The sequence below is a fragment of the Cuculus canorus genome, chromosome 1, assembly GCF_017976375.1.
Source record: "Cuculus canorus isolate bCucCan1 chromosome 1, bCucCan1.pri, whole genome shotgun sequence".
NCBI classification, from domain to species: Eukaryota; Metazoa; Chordata; class Aves; order Cuculiformes; family Cuculidae; genus Cuculus; species Cuculus canorus.
In genome coordinates, this window is record NC_071401.1 from 157,628,175 (window position 1) to 157,642,745 (window position 14,571).

At 39.8% G+C, this 14,571-nt stretch overlaps 1 long non-coding RNA gene across 1 annotated transcript; it reads right to left on the reverse strand.

The window, feature by feature from the left end:
- Positions 1-5,567: 5,567 nt before the first annotated feature.
- Positions 5,568-11,869, reverse strand: LOC128853931 (uncharacterized). The gene is made up of 3 exons (XR_008452767.1): positions 11,780-11,869; positions 11,274-11,521; positions 5,568-7,217 (listed from the first exon to the last, which is right to left on the reverse strand). It is a non-coding gene; the product is annotated as an uncharacterized LOC128853931 (long non-coding RNA).
- Between the last annotated feature and the right edge of the window lie 2,702 nt (positions 11,870-14,571).

Below are 14,571 nucleotides of genomic sequence, written 5' to 3' on the forward strand. Positions count from 1 at the left end.
TGCACCGGGGAAACAAAAGAGGACAAGTGGAAGCATCTCACCTTTGAGCAGCAAAGAGAAATAATGGCAGAGTACATGACCATACAGATTTGGCCTATTCTTCCTCAGGCCATAAAGCAAACCAAAACAGAGGCAGTTTTTTCTCTCTGAAAATAAACAATAATAAGCTGTCTTGCAGTGAACTTGCAATTTTAGTTTAGTATTCTATAATTTTTTTAGAATGAAGACCTCTCCTACCTCATAGGTGACAGAACAAAGACAGCAGTTTGCTGTTCTTACAGGTTAGGACTCTTTCAATTATTCCCTTACATTTTCCCTGTAAAACCACTGGGCGAAGAAAGGGGAAGGGAGCAGATATTTGTGCTCACACAACTGTCAAGCTCTAAACAAAATTGGAGGTTGGTCTAATGTTTTATCATTCTTGATGTAGATGAGTAGTTATCTCAGCCTCATCTTGCAGCATGCCTTTGATCACCAGTTACTTATTTGGAATTATAGTATCTGGGTACCAATTAGTATTAGGTATCCACCAGAGTTTAAAAACGGGTTCAGCAGTTTTGTTCTTGATTCATTTGCTTTTCAGATATGATGTCATCTACACTTGAAACCAAATCCTTGAGGTGAAGTGCTTTTGCTTATTATGATACTTTGTTTATGTGCAAAATTAGATGTAGAATCCAAGTCTAAAGCTGATTAGATTTTTTTTGGTTTTTTTTCAGTAAAATAAGCCTTACAGGTGGTGGTATCTGATTCAGACTCAAAGCAAATGCAAAAAAATTCCCACGAAACCAAATTCCTATCTTTTGTCTTGCTTTAAGCAGATAGCAGGAAGAACAGGGAATCTTTTTGAATCTTTTTGAAAGAAGATCTTTTTATACCTGTGACAAAGAAAATTCATTAACTCCATGTGGTGTTGTGGTCAGTACACAGCACCGACAGTCCTAATCATCAAATTACTAGATTTTTTCAAGGTTTTTTTATCTGCCTGCTATATTCTCATTCAAGCCACTTCTCATAACTTTGAAGAATTCCTTGCTGACAAGAAAAGACACCTCCACTCCAAAATGTCTTTGTTGCTATACAAAATTCTTGATATCATCAGATTTTTACTTCTCCTGTCATGCTAGCCAGTACTATCTTTTCATTGCACACGCTCTGTGTGATAAATTTTTTAAAGATTGCAGGCCTTACCAAAACACAATGGTAACAAAAGCAGTAATAATAAAAGGTGCTGACATTTTCTATAGGAACCCAAATAAGCTGTTCCCTGCTGTAGTTGAATACTTGATGTGCTTTGTGGTTTAATGAATTAAGCATTCATTCAACACTACTGTTAAATCCACTGTGATGTATAGGATGAAGCATAAAATTTACATTTTAGTGGGATTGAATTTTATTGTACTGCACTTAATTATGTTAATTTCACATAGATATACTCTGTGGTCTGTTTCCATTTTGAAGAGCAAGAGGGACTGTTGTGAAGATTCTTGTGCTGTCTTGTAGATTCCATTTATACTCATCTTTTTCCAAAGGCAAAACAGATTCTGTTATCATCTGACTCAGAGGCAGTGGTATCCCATCCTTGGGAGTCTCAGAATCTGGATAACTCATCACCTGCCAACCAGTTCTTCCTTGTGTACAGGCCACACCGATATGGAGTCATCGGAGATGGAATTGAGCACATCATTATTGTGTTATTGCTCAAGGCCTTGTGTACAGGCAAAGAGGAAGCACACTTTTTATACAAGTAAAGCCAAGAATTTATTATTAATATCAGTAAAATCTTAAGAGACAAGCAAATTTAGTCATCTAGTCCAGATCTAATTGCCACAAAAAAGGGAAAGATGCAGTTAAAACTGTTATACATATGCTTCACTCACACACTTTTCCTGGTTCCCCTTCCACTGTTCCTCTACATCCTAAGGTCAGCAGTTTCACTGTAGAGTTTTCATTCTGGTGGAGGGGAGGGATGCTTTATTGCAAATTCTTGGCCTCTGGAGTTCTTTGCTGGGAAAAATACAATGTTTGTATGAATGATATCTTCTCCCTCACTCTAGGATCCAAATAACTCCGGGGTCACATTCGTGGTTTTGCTAGCTCACTCTTACACCTTTCTCTTTCTTCCTCATTCTGTAGCTCCATGTTACAATTAATTTACCATATATGGTCTTCTTTACGTATGCTAGATATTATTTCTTTCTTTTATTTGCTACCCCTAAAACGAGTTTCATCAAACTCTAGGTCTACATTTCTATGCAGAACAACTGTTTGTTATTGCTGTCTGTACAAGCTTATTGTTGTATCACACAAAGACAGCAAAAGGAAAACAAATTAGCCGTACACACTTGGTCAGTCAGGGAATCTGCTGTCTCAGCTAAATTAAGTGAAACAAAGCTGCAGGCAGATAAAAAATCTTCAGACAGAGTAAATCTGACAATCCTTAGTCCTGAGGTCTTGTAAATCCATTAGAAATATCACATTCTGTTAACAGTAATGTCTGTACTGTACTTCAGGGCTATACAGTTAAATAAATATGTTTATAAGTATAACCAACTGCAATTTGGAAGCAGCGAGTAGAAATCAGAAATACACAGAGGTACGACTGAGATATCTATGCCCTTATTCTGTTACCTTTGAAAATGGATTCCATTATCTAGAATAGAAGGCAATAGGACTGCTGTGAGTATTATGTGAAGGAAATGCCTACTGTCAGAATGAATTGGTGTTTGACAGATCTTTTACATCCCAGGTAGGTGTGCATTACATGAAGACACTGCATTATAGCTCCCCAGTATCTGTGTGGTCAGCAATCAATGACTTCACTCTGTATTTGGAGCATGTCTTTTCCTAATGGTACCAATGCTGGCTAATGTTCACCATTGTCATCCTCACTGACAGTAAGAAAGCTGTACAGGGAACAGAGGTAAGTTTGCACAGTGACAGCTAGTCTATATGTATTGATATGTATTTTTATTTTGAGTTCTAGTAAAGATCTATTCACAGATCCAAAAAAATAAGGTTGTAAAGTGCACTTCCCTATTTACATACAACTGGTATGAATAGGATTAACTCCTTTTTAATGTGTCCTTCATATTGCAAAGAATATAAGACAGTCTTCCTGCCTGTACTACTTCTATATGTCTCTTCTTTCACAGAATGTTTGTCCACTATCCCTGAGCCATTGTACTCTACTACAGGTTTGGAGATGATGCCGCCATACCAAGCTCCTGACAAAGGCACTGTGATTTAGTTAAGAGAAATCTCACTGTCAGTTGCAGGCAGTTGGAGCTCTTGCTTTGAACTCCTTTAAGAACCTAATTCAAATCCTGATGAAATCAATGTGATTTTCTATTGTTATTTTAAAGCACTTGAGAGTAAATTATTTTCCTATAGATAACTAAGTATATTATTAACACAGCTGTCTTACCATCCGTAAATTCTGCTTGTACTGTTAATTTTCGCAGAAGCCCAGCTCACCTCAAGCCATTGTTCTCAGTGAATAACAGTATGAACTAGACTAAAATAAGTTTGTTGTGAAAATATGAGTGAAGAAGATAACTTATTAGTGACGAATGATAACTTATTATCCAAAAGAGAAAGTGAAAAAATGACAGCTGTGTAACTGCAAGATCAACACTTAAGTCTGTGTTGGGAGAATATTTTATTACTCTGTTTGTTATAGTGATTTTGCCAAGACTTATAAACAAAATCTGGACAGATTGGATCAGTGCCTTATTACAGGCTCCTAAGTCTGGCAAAGATTAATTGGACAGAATTAAAGGGAGTTAGTTGCCTTATTCCATCATCACTGGTTGATCATCGGAGTTATTTATACTTCCCTTTTTTGCTAAGTTGATGCAGTTGCCTTGGATGAACTTGGACTTTTTGGCAGTTCTCAGTTTTGGTCCTGGGCTACTCCTACATAGTAGAAGTGCTTTCATCGAAACATTTTCAGCATATTTCTCCCCACTACACTCTGCCAAAATCTACTTACCAAATTCCTTATTCCTCTCATTTTCTTCTTTAGCATACAACCACATCTCAGAATTAAATTAAGTTCAGAATAGATTCCATATGTCCATTTGACAGCAAAGATTGCCAAGCTTGCTGCCAAATGCATTTGCTACAAATGCGTTTGAATTCTTATTCAGACTTCAGTCACAGGGACATTGATATTCTGGGTATTAAACTAAACCTTTGGGTATTGCAGTAAAACTCCAGCTAGCAAATTAAAGCCCACTGGTTTAATTTCTGTAACAAATTAACACAAATAAGACCCTTGTGCAAAAAGCCAGTGTCAGAATTAGTATATTTCGTTTTTTTCATCTAGTTACTGACTGGTTTATATAAGATCGATCTGTGTTCTTTCAAATTGATGTTTTGGCATGCAGATCCCTAGATTAGAGGGGATGAGCACTGCAGCTCTCCTTTTTGTTCCATGAGAATTCCTGTGTCTGTCTCACTGTATGGAGACAGCTTGCTCTTGTGGGTGGCCTGTAATTAATTTGAATTATGTCTATTGGAGTGCTACTGACCCTCAGCCACATACTCAGCTGCTGTTACCTGAGACAGATATGCTTATTACTGTTTCCTTCTTCATTGTGCTGTGGATTTCCAACTCCTACCCAGAGCAAAGCTCCAGGTGACAAGTTATGGTGCCATCATATCTTCTGTGTAAAGTTTGACATCAATTGGGCATTGGGGTGGTGGGTTGCTAAGCCCCAATGTGTCTACCTGCAAATTTTCTTTAAAAAGTTAGTTAAGCAATAATACATTGCAGAATCTTGGCACATCATAAAAATTAATGTTTCCAGTTTGATAGAGTATTCACTGCCATCTATGCTTCAGTATCATAATTGTACAGTGTATTGTTCAACATGTACACTAATGAAAGAGCAGTGGGTTTCATGCTTGAGTGGACATTTACAGAGATGGTTGTATATAACTGAGCCTGAGGGTTAGAACAAACACATGGACAAAGGTTGATCATGGATACACTCATATCTTATTTCTGTGCAGTGAAAAGAGTTGTATTCTGGAGTGAAACAAGTAGTTTGGCTCTAATGTAGCAGACCAAAGGTTTAACTCGGAGCTCAGAATACAAAACTTGTATTGATTTCTTCCTCTTTAGGCTACACGTTAGCTTCAGTGTTATGTATTAGCTCAGCCTTATTTCTGAGGTGGAGAAAACCCCCACACTTTTTATAAAGTATTCTATGTCATCCTCTATTATAGAGTATTGGGAGAATGTGATGTTTTTCCATATTGTGGCATCCATGGTCACAACAGGAAGCAAAATGTCTGCATGTATGGTTGTGAGAGAAAGCAGCAAGCAAAAGCATCATGCCTTCACCCAAGTGTCTTCCCACTCTTTCTGAGCAATGCTGCCCAAATGAGGTAAGCAAATGTCATTTCCATCTTGCTCCTACTGATGCTGCAGGCTGCAGGGAAGCACTTATTTCAATATGAAAGGCTTGGCGTAAATTGGACGGCATTTCTGTGAGGCTCACAACTGCTGCTGAACTGCAGGGAAATAGAGACACAAGATTTTGAGTGTCATCAGAGAACTAGGAGAAGACTACTGGGAACAAACAGGATGATCACGTTCTATGAGAGGACTGAGGAGGGGAGAGGAAAGGTCTGTGGAGCAGAACTAAAAGAAAACTAGGTAGAAGCCATCTGGGTAGATCACATTTATTTCGATAACCAAGCTTTCTCTAAGATGATGTTGTCCACTTTTTGCATGTTAGCAAAATTAAAGTATGCAGGTCTGTAAAATTCAAATGTGGATCTGGAAGACAGGCATGTGGAAAACACATATGCATCTCTACAGATAAGCTTGCTGCAGAAAACACCCACTAATGGTTGGAATGAATGCTGCAGAATACTGTTTGCAATCAACAAATTTGGGAATTAAACAAAGCAATGTTCATCTTTTACAGCAGCCAAATTTCTGACAGCCCAGACTCCTGTGATCTAGTCGCACGCCAGCAACAGGCATGGTAGTTACTAAGGTATTCTATGACTTTTGTCTGTTTAAATCTCTGTCCTGAATGCCACTGGGAAAGAAACACTAGAGTTTATCTGGCTTTATTTTGAAGAACATTCTGATTAAGTCAGTCAGAGTGCTTTTGTTGGATTTGTGTTAGCAAAAAACCACATCAGAGTGATGCTGTTACTATGTAAAGAGAATAACAAGAGTTAACTTAGTCAACTCAGTTTAAAGAAACAGTACATCACAATTCCCGCAACAGTTTCTTAATTTTGTTCTTTTCATGATTGTGTGCATTTTCCCATGGGGATCTACTGCAGTGACTAATTAAGGTTGATAGATTAAAAGACTTAGCAAAATTTCTGTTGTTCTAGATGGAAGAATTCAAACCATTTGAAAAAGGTCAATAGCAAGGATTATCACAGGTACAGCAGAGTTTGTGACAGAAATTTATGTGAGAGCTGTATGTAGTCCTCAACAGCACTTTCCTGATGTTCAGCCCTGTAGTTCAGAAAACTACATGGCCCTCAGTCGCAAAATAGGAGTATTGTTATTGTTGTCTAAAGAAAGCAAACTGTCATTTGGAAAGAAGTCATGTTAATATTTTGATAGGTAATATTCTTTTTACATACATAAATATAATAATGCTAGCTGTTTTACTAATGCTTTCCTTGTCTCAATAGGTAGACCAGTGCTTCTCAAGCTTTATGGATTTTATGCCAACCTTTCTTTTCAGAAGCCCCGACATCAGAAAAACAGTGAAGTAGCAATTAATACTGCTGAGAAAGCCTGGCTCACCAGGTTCCCAGACTAAAAATAAACAAGCCAGATTAAGTAGGAAGTGAGGTCCCCTGTCAATATGATATGTTTGTGTCCAGGTTCATAAGAATGTACTCGAGTACAGCAGAAGGAATTCAGTCTTGAACAGCTTGTTTACATGTGCTCCTTCTGGCATTGTGTTTATCATGTTTATTTGCAACTCTTTTTGTGCGATCATAATACTTCCTCACTAATCAAAATGATTACATATTGTTTTTTTATTCAGGAAAAGCTCAAAACATCAGGAGAACATTTTCACAGCATTGCTCAGGCTGTTGTCCGAAAAGTTGGATTTGTCACCTGGCATGCAAATAGCCGATCTCACATGACAAGTTGACATTGACTTTATGAAGGTCTGGATGCTGGACGGCTTTTCCACAAATCTTAGCACAGCTGACAGGAGCCTCTGCACTCAAGTTATTACAAAAATTACACGTTATTGAATCACAGATTCATAGAATCATAGAATCTCATAGAATCATAGAATCAGTAGGTTGGAAAGGACCCACTGGATCATCAAGTCCAATCATTCCTAACAATCCCTAAACCATGCCCCTCAGCACATCATCTACCCATCCCTTAAACACCTCCAGGGAAGGTGACTCAACCACCTCCCTGAGTGGCCTGTTCCAGTGCCAAATGACCCTTCCCATGACATTTTTTTTCCTGATTGCATCATACAAGTTCTCTACTCCACATGTTCAGTGAGTAGGACGACTGCTTCTGGAGGTAGGTTTCTTGTTTCTCTGCTAAATTGGCATTTTAATATGTGCTTCTTTAGTCCAGATGTCTAAAACATTTTTTACATCAGATTATAAGTGATTTGCTCTTTTACTGAGTTCTAGTTCTACTATTCTATTTAATACAAAAAATTGGTAGTCTTTTACTGATTACTGTCAAGGTATTCAGAGCAGTGCACAATCTTTTGCAACAAGGACATAAGTCATGAAAGCAAAAATATGAGTAGTTTTCATCCAAGCAGAAACATGTTGTGCTCTTTTTCTGCCAGAGACTGATTTATGAAAATTAATTACACCACCATAACTTTGGACAAACAGTTTTGTCCCCAAAAGCTGCTGACATAGAATACCAATTGTTCTTTATTGTCTTTTTCATCCACGAGTGAAGTATTAACATCAAAAAGGATGCGGCAGGAAAAAATGGTAAAATTACATTTCATTAAAATATCATTTGATCCATCTATATCTTTCTGTCAAGAAATATGCCTCGGAGCTGGAGATTATACCAGCTCTTCTTCAATCTCCACAACTACTACCGCCTCAGTCCCTCAGCAGAACCTGTTTCAGTTCATGTTTCATTGAACAAGATTTCTCCCAAGTCCATTAAAACATTTTCTGTTGTGCTTTCCATTCCAGTAGTGCATTGTGAAAAAGAAGAGAAAGGGAAAACTCACAGGACATCCAGGAAACAGGTAGTAATTTTTTTTAATTAATTCTGGGATCATTACCAAGCCCTAGCTCTGAAATATTTGTGCAGGCAAAATTTATAAAGCTGTGTCATGCCTCTTCCTGCCTTTCAGACTGTGTGGTTTGGTACTCAGCATTAGCTGGGCTAGCAGCTACCATGGGATTAAGTTTACTAAAAGGTCATTGTCAGAATAGTTAGTATAATACCTAACCTTTTTTAAAACTTCACGATTTTATTACTGCTGTTCAGCATCCTACATAACTATTTAGAAAATGTGTAGTTGTCGAACACTTAAAAATCCTTGATGGAAACAGTGGAGTTTAATGTTATGTTCCTATTTTCATGAAAAGGAATTTAAATATTTTTTTATAATGCTTAGCACTCAACAGTTTGCAGAGTGTACAAAAGTTGCTGAGTTAGAATCATAGAATAGTTAGTGTTGGACGGGACCTTAAAGATCATTCAGTTCCAAGCCCCCTGTCACGGGCAGGGACATAGACCAGGCTGCCCAAGGCCCCATCCAACCTGGCCTTGAACACCTCCAGGGATGGGGCATCTACAGCTTCCCTGGGCAACCTGTGCCAGTGCCTCACCACTCTCACAGTGAAGAAATTCTTCCTAATGTCTAGTCTAAATCTGTCCCTATCCAGTTTATATCTATTCCTCCTCGTCCTATCACCACAAGCCTTTATGGATAGTCCCTCTCCAGTTTTCTTGTAGGTCCCTTTCAGGTACTCAAAGGCTGCTATAAGGTCTCCTTTAAGCCTTCTCTTCTCCAGGCTGAACAAGGCCAACTCTCTCAGCCTGTCCTCGTAGCAAGGTGCTCCAGCCCTCTGATCATCTTTGTAGCCCTCCTCTGGACCTGTTCCATATCCTTGTCACTTTGAGGATTCCAGAACTGGACACACTACTCCAGATGAGGTCTCACAAGAGAGGAATAGAAGGACAGAATCACTTCCCTCTACCTGCCGGCCATGCTTCTCGATGCAGCCCAGGATGTGGTTGGCCGCCTGGGCTGTGAGTGCACATTGCTGGCTTATGTCGAGCTTCTGATCAACCAGCACTCCCAAGTCCTTCTCTGCAGGGCTGCTCTCAATCACATCATCCCCCATTGTGTACTGAAAATGGGGATTGCCCCGACCCAGCTGTAGGACCTTGCACTTGGCCTTGTTGAACCTCATGAGGTTCTCACAGCCCCACTTCTCCAGTCTGTCCAGGTCCCTCTGGATGACATCTTGTTTTCCGGTGTGGCAACTGCACCACTCAGCTTGGTGTCATCTGCAAGCTTGTTGAGGGTGCACTCAATCGCACTGCCAATATCACCGATAAATATATTAAACAGCATCGGTCTCAGTACGGACCCCTGAGGGACACCACTTGCCACAGATCTCCATCTGGACTTCGAGGCATTGACCAGTACTCTTTGAATACGACCATCCAACCAGTTTCTTATCCACCGAGTTCTCCGAGCTTTTGAAAATCAGGCCAAATACTGAATGCCTACTTGCCCTCTTATTAAAAAATAAAGAAAGAGAAAGGAAAAGCATGATCATTACATGTTAGCTGTTTTCCCACTAGGTATTGAACTCTTACTGAGCTTCTCCTGTTCTAACCTACTGTACATTCCTTGGAACAAGTCATGAAGTGCCTGATTACCATAAAGATGATAATAACTTTTTGTCCTTCAGTCTTCTGGAATTTAGTAGTGCTAATAATTAATTTGTGTTTCTATTCTGTATCACATTCTCAAGGCATTGAAACTCAACATAAGATATTTCAGGTACTTGACCAAATTGAAAAAGGCAAACATATGTGTAATTAGTGCTTAAAACCAATAAGCCAATTTTTCCCATAACGTCATACCTCGGTGAAGAGTATGTCCTAAAAAGATAAGTTCTTTGGCTGGATTTCACTTAGTTTTAGCATTTGGAAAAGATTCATTAGTGTAGTCATACCTGTTTTCTGTGGTTTTATATAAATCTGTGGGCTTTATGGGTTCATAGGGAGCTATCAGAGAGCAGTTAAACAGAGAAATGTGAGAACATATTACTTATTATTTGCCAACATTAAGAATACTGGAATTAATTGTCAAGATGATCCTTATTTATGTAATCTTTGGACTTTGGATGCTGAACATCTAACAATATCATACTGTAATGGTATGCTTTAGTAATGACTTTGTGCTTTTGGTTCAGAGTTCCCATCTTGCTTTCCTCAGACATGCACCCAGAACTATTCTGCTTTATGATTACTGTGATTTTGTCTTGGAGAACTTAACCAGAAAAAAACCCAAACAACAAACTAGCATAGTAGCTGGATATTTGGCTTGTGAAAGGATTATTAAGAAGGATGTGCCTGTGGTTGGAGAGGTCTGGATTCACTGACTGAGGGAATCCTGAGTTCTTAATATATTTTTAAAACCTATGTAAATATAACTGAAAAGTTTCCCTATGTTTTGCCCTCTCTACTTTATTTTGGCCAGGTGGATTAAATATTATTAATGAAAATCAATATCAACAGAATAAAGCACCTCTGCAAAATGTTGAAATATTATTTATTGCTCCCCATAGACTGTCAGACCTGGTTCATCTCACCCACTGTCTGGAGCACAAGTCCTATGAGGAGCAGCTGAGGGAACTGGAGTTAGTCTGGAGAAAAGAAGGCTGGGAGGAGACCTTATTGTCCTCTACAACTACCTAAAAGTAGGTTGTAGTTGGGTGGGTGTTGATCTCTTCTCTTGAGTAACAAGTAATAGGATGAGAGAAAATGGCCTCAAGTTGCACCAGGGAAGTTTTAAATTGGATGTTAGGAAAAAAATTCTTACTGAAGGAGCAGTGAAGCATTGGAACAGGCTGCCTAGGGAAGTGGTGGAGTCACTGTCCCTGGAGGTGTTCAAAAACCATGAAGACATTGCACTTCGGGATACGGTTTAGTAGGCATGGTGGTACTGGGCTGACAGCTGGGGTTGATATTAGAGGTCTTTTCCAACCATAATGATTCTATTATTCTATAATTAATTGATCATGGACCTTACCCAGTAGTTCCCTGCCTCATCATACGCTGTAGGTGAGGTATTTGCAGTGTAGCACTACTGCCAGTTGCAGCTAACCCCGTCCACTGCCAGCGCTGCTGCTGGATCAAGTCAAGGGACCTGGGCTGCAGCAGTGATCTTGCCACTTGAGGAGATGTGGTCTTCACCTGTCACCAGTGCTTGGTGCATTCTTGTCACAGGAGCCAATGCACTGGAGATGCATGTCTTGAGAAAGAAGATATATTAGCCACCTGCAGTATAGAGACAGAAGAAGTTAAAAGTGACTCCTCTTCTGTCAGCTTCAACATGTGGGCACGAATCTTCACGGTTATAACTGACTGCTGTGGGACAGGCCGTCCATGCAGTACGGTTTAAGTACATTTTAGGTGTGGTACAATTAAACATATTTAAGCATTATGCTTGATGAGGGCTTGCTTGAGAAAGCAGTTATTAAAAATGAATGAATTTTTAAATGTTTTTGCAGTCTTGTGTGACTTCAAAACACTTACCCCTCAGCTGCAGCTGTTCATTCCTAGCTATTATGTGCCATACCCAAGCGTAAAAGTGTAACAGATCAGGCTCTTCTAGGCTTTCCTGGAACTGACCTTGCTTCCTGGAATTGACTTGCTTAGAGGAAAAGGGAGGGGCAGATGAACCAAACAAACCCAAGGCAAACTACTTAGTTACTGTGTTTTTTTAGATCTGGACTGGACTACTGTCCCATAGCCTGTAAAACATAACCCCTTTTCCTCCCTCCTACTGCTCCTTTGGAGACGTCTTCTCGTTAGGGAGTATAGTGAAAGCAGGTGCTATACATTCACCTGAGAGAAGACAATTTCTAGCCCAAAGGTTGCTGTCACTCAGGTCCTTCCCTCTAATCTGTACTGGGCCCCTGTTCAGGTTTTGCCCGAACACAGTGGCACCAAAACTCTGGAGGCTGCCACACTCCTTAACTTACAGCTTCCCTAGGTTCTGGCACTGCTTATGCCCCAATACACTTTGTTTTACTGAGCCAGTAACACTGACGATCAGTGCTGCTTACTGTTATATGCCACACATATATTATATGAAATAATACATCTTTCATGTAATTTTCATTTTCATATTTGAGCTTGTTCACACTAAATAATTTCAAGAACTCCAGCTTTGCACCTTACAGTTCAGGCTTTCCTACACAAATTTGAAAATTTTAGGCTTCCCTTGATAAGAAGAGGAAAGAAATATCCTCAGTGTCTGTCTACTTCTGTGGTGCTAAGGAAACCTTGTGCTGTTTTTATGATGGGTACTTCTGGCTGACTCAGAAAGCATAAGGGTATAGCGGCTACATGATGTTGACAATAGTATCCTTAAGACAGTGTATTGGCATTGTGGCTCAGTAAATTGGTTTTTTTTTTTCTTTTTAGTTTTTTTTTTTCCTCATTTACTTCTTAGAAAATACTTCAGACTAAAGTAGCAGGAATTTTACCTATAAGAATTTTCTATTCTATGCAGTCAAATTTATGTATATCTTGTGAATTTGTGAGCCGATTAAATATTTTCTGGTTTGACCTCTGTGTGGTTTAGCTCGAAGAGTCTCACCCGTGGCACTAAAAGCAATTATGAAAAGCCACCTGTGCCACAGGAGGCAGGAAAAATTGTGTGCCATGTGTAGGAGACCAGGACAGAAGAGGGACCCTGATGGCCCTATCAACCTTTAAAAGTCTGAGACAAAGGATTGATTAAAGGGACAGGATGTGCAAAAAAAAGGTAATGCCTCTCATCTTGCACTACTTTTCTGCAGTCACTGGTATGAGAGGCTCCAGCCATCCGTTCATTGCTTTTCATGTGTCAGCACACCATAAAGGGATGTATGGTCTGATTCTATGAAATGTTGGAATTAGCTTTTCTAGGGAGGCATCAATGAAATATCATATCACTGGAGCAATAAAACTAAGCCCTCTGCCTATGGCTGAAATTTCCACATTTTATTACTAGCACCTTCCAAGCTAAAGGTTGCAGCCAACTGGGCACCAGTCCTGAGGAATGAATTCTAGGAGCCTCACATCTGACATCCTGTGGGATTAGGCTTCAGTCTCATGGGATCCTAAACGTAGCACATATGCAGGCAGCACAAAGCCATTCAACTTTGCATTGCCTTAGATTTCAGCTCTCAGGTTGCCAGCAACCTCCTCATGACAGCTATAGGAAGAAAAGCATTGAGCTGGTTTCTTTTCACTGAGATTTATTTAAGAAGTTGGTAAATAACAGATGAGAAAAATATAGTAATTTTATTATTTCTTCTGAAGAGAAGTGATTTCTAACAGTGTAGAAGAACACAAAGTGAAGTCCAATCTCTCTTCTCACTAGCCTAAGGAATCCCACAGGAATCCTTAAGTCTGGTATGATGGGGAAGTATTTGCTAGAGCTGAGAGGGTTTTTGAGGAACTAGAGGTAACAGAATTCTGCTATGGATATTCCCTCGGGAATGAGGAACAAGGTCATGACTAAGCTCTGGGAAACAAGTGTAGTAGCTTACTTTTAAAACAGCAGGCTGAAATAAGCAAAACACTTTTCAGTGTTCAGCTAGTCTCATGCATTACTTGCAATTGCTAGTATTACAAGAGCTACTGACAGTGTGCTTCAACTGCATCACAAGAAACCAAGAGCTACAGAGTTCATTCCACAGTAAAGCCATGTGAACCACTACTTAACAAACACAAGAAACTGCAATTCTATTTCAAGAAACAGCTCCAGGAAGAAACAATTGAACAGGAATTTAGTGGAAGCTGGCTCCTGTGAAGTGTTCTCCTTTTCTACCCACAGACCTCAGGCCTGAGCAGCCAAAACACACCCTCCAATCTCTCTTACATCCAGTCTCGCATATGTAGAAGTCCTGATCTCTTTCTCCTTTACCTTCCTGTTCTTTATCCATGAGACATGTTGATGATCATCCCACTGCTTACCACACACCCATCACACCTATCCTTTCCCGCTGCTCCAACATCAGGCAAACTTTGAGCATCTGAAGCCGAAGGGGCAGCCAGGGGACACCTGTAAAATGTCCCTAGGAAAGAGAACAGCAGGGAATATCACATCCTACCCAGCCTTCAGGCACAATCTTCTATGCCCAAATGCCTGAAAGAAGACAGGCAAACTATCTGTCAAGAGAGGCAGCCACAGTTGTGGAAGGAGGCCTCCAGAATAAGGTCACTGATACCAAGTGCGAGTCCTGAGCTGGAATCTGACTGTACCTCTCCCAGCTAGCAGCCTTGGCTTCCCAGGAGGCATTACAAGCAGCAAAGATCAAGACCCTGCAGGAAAG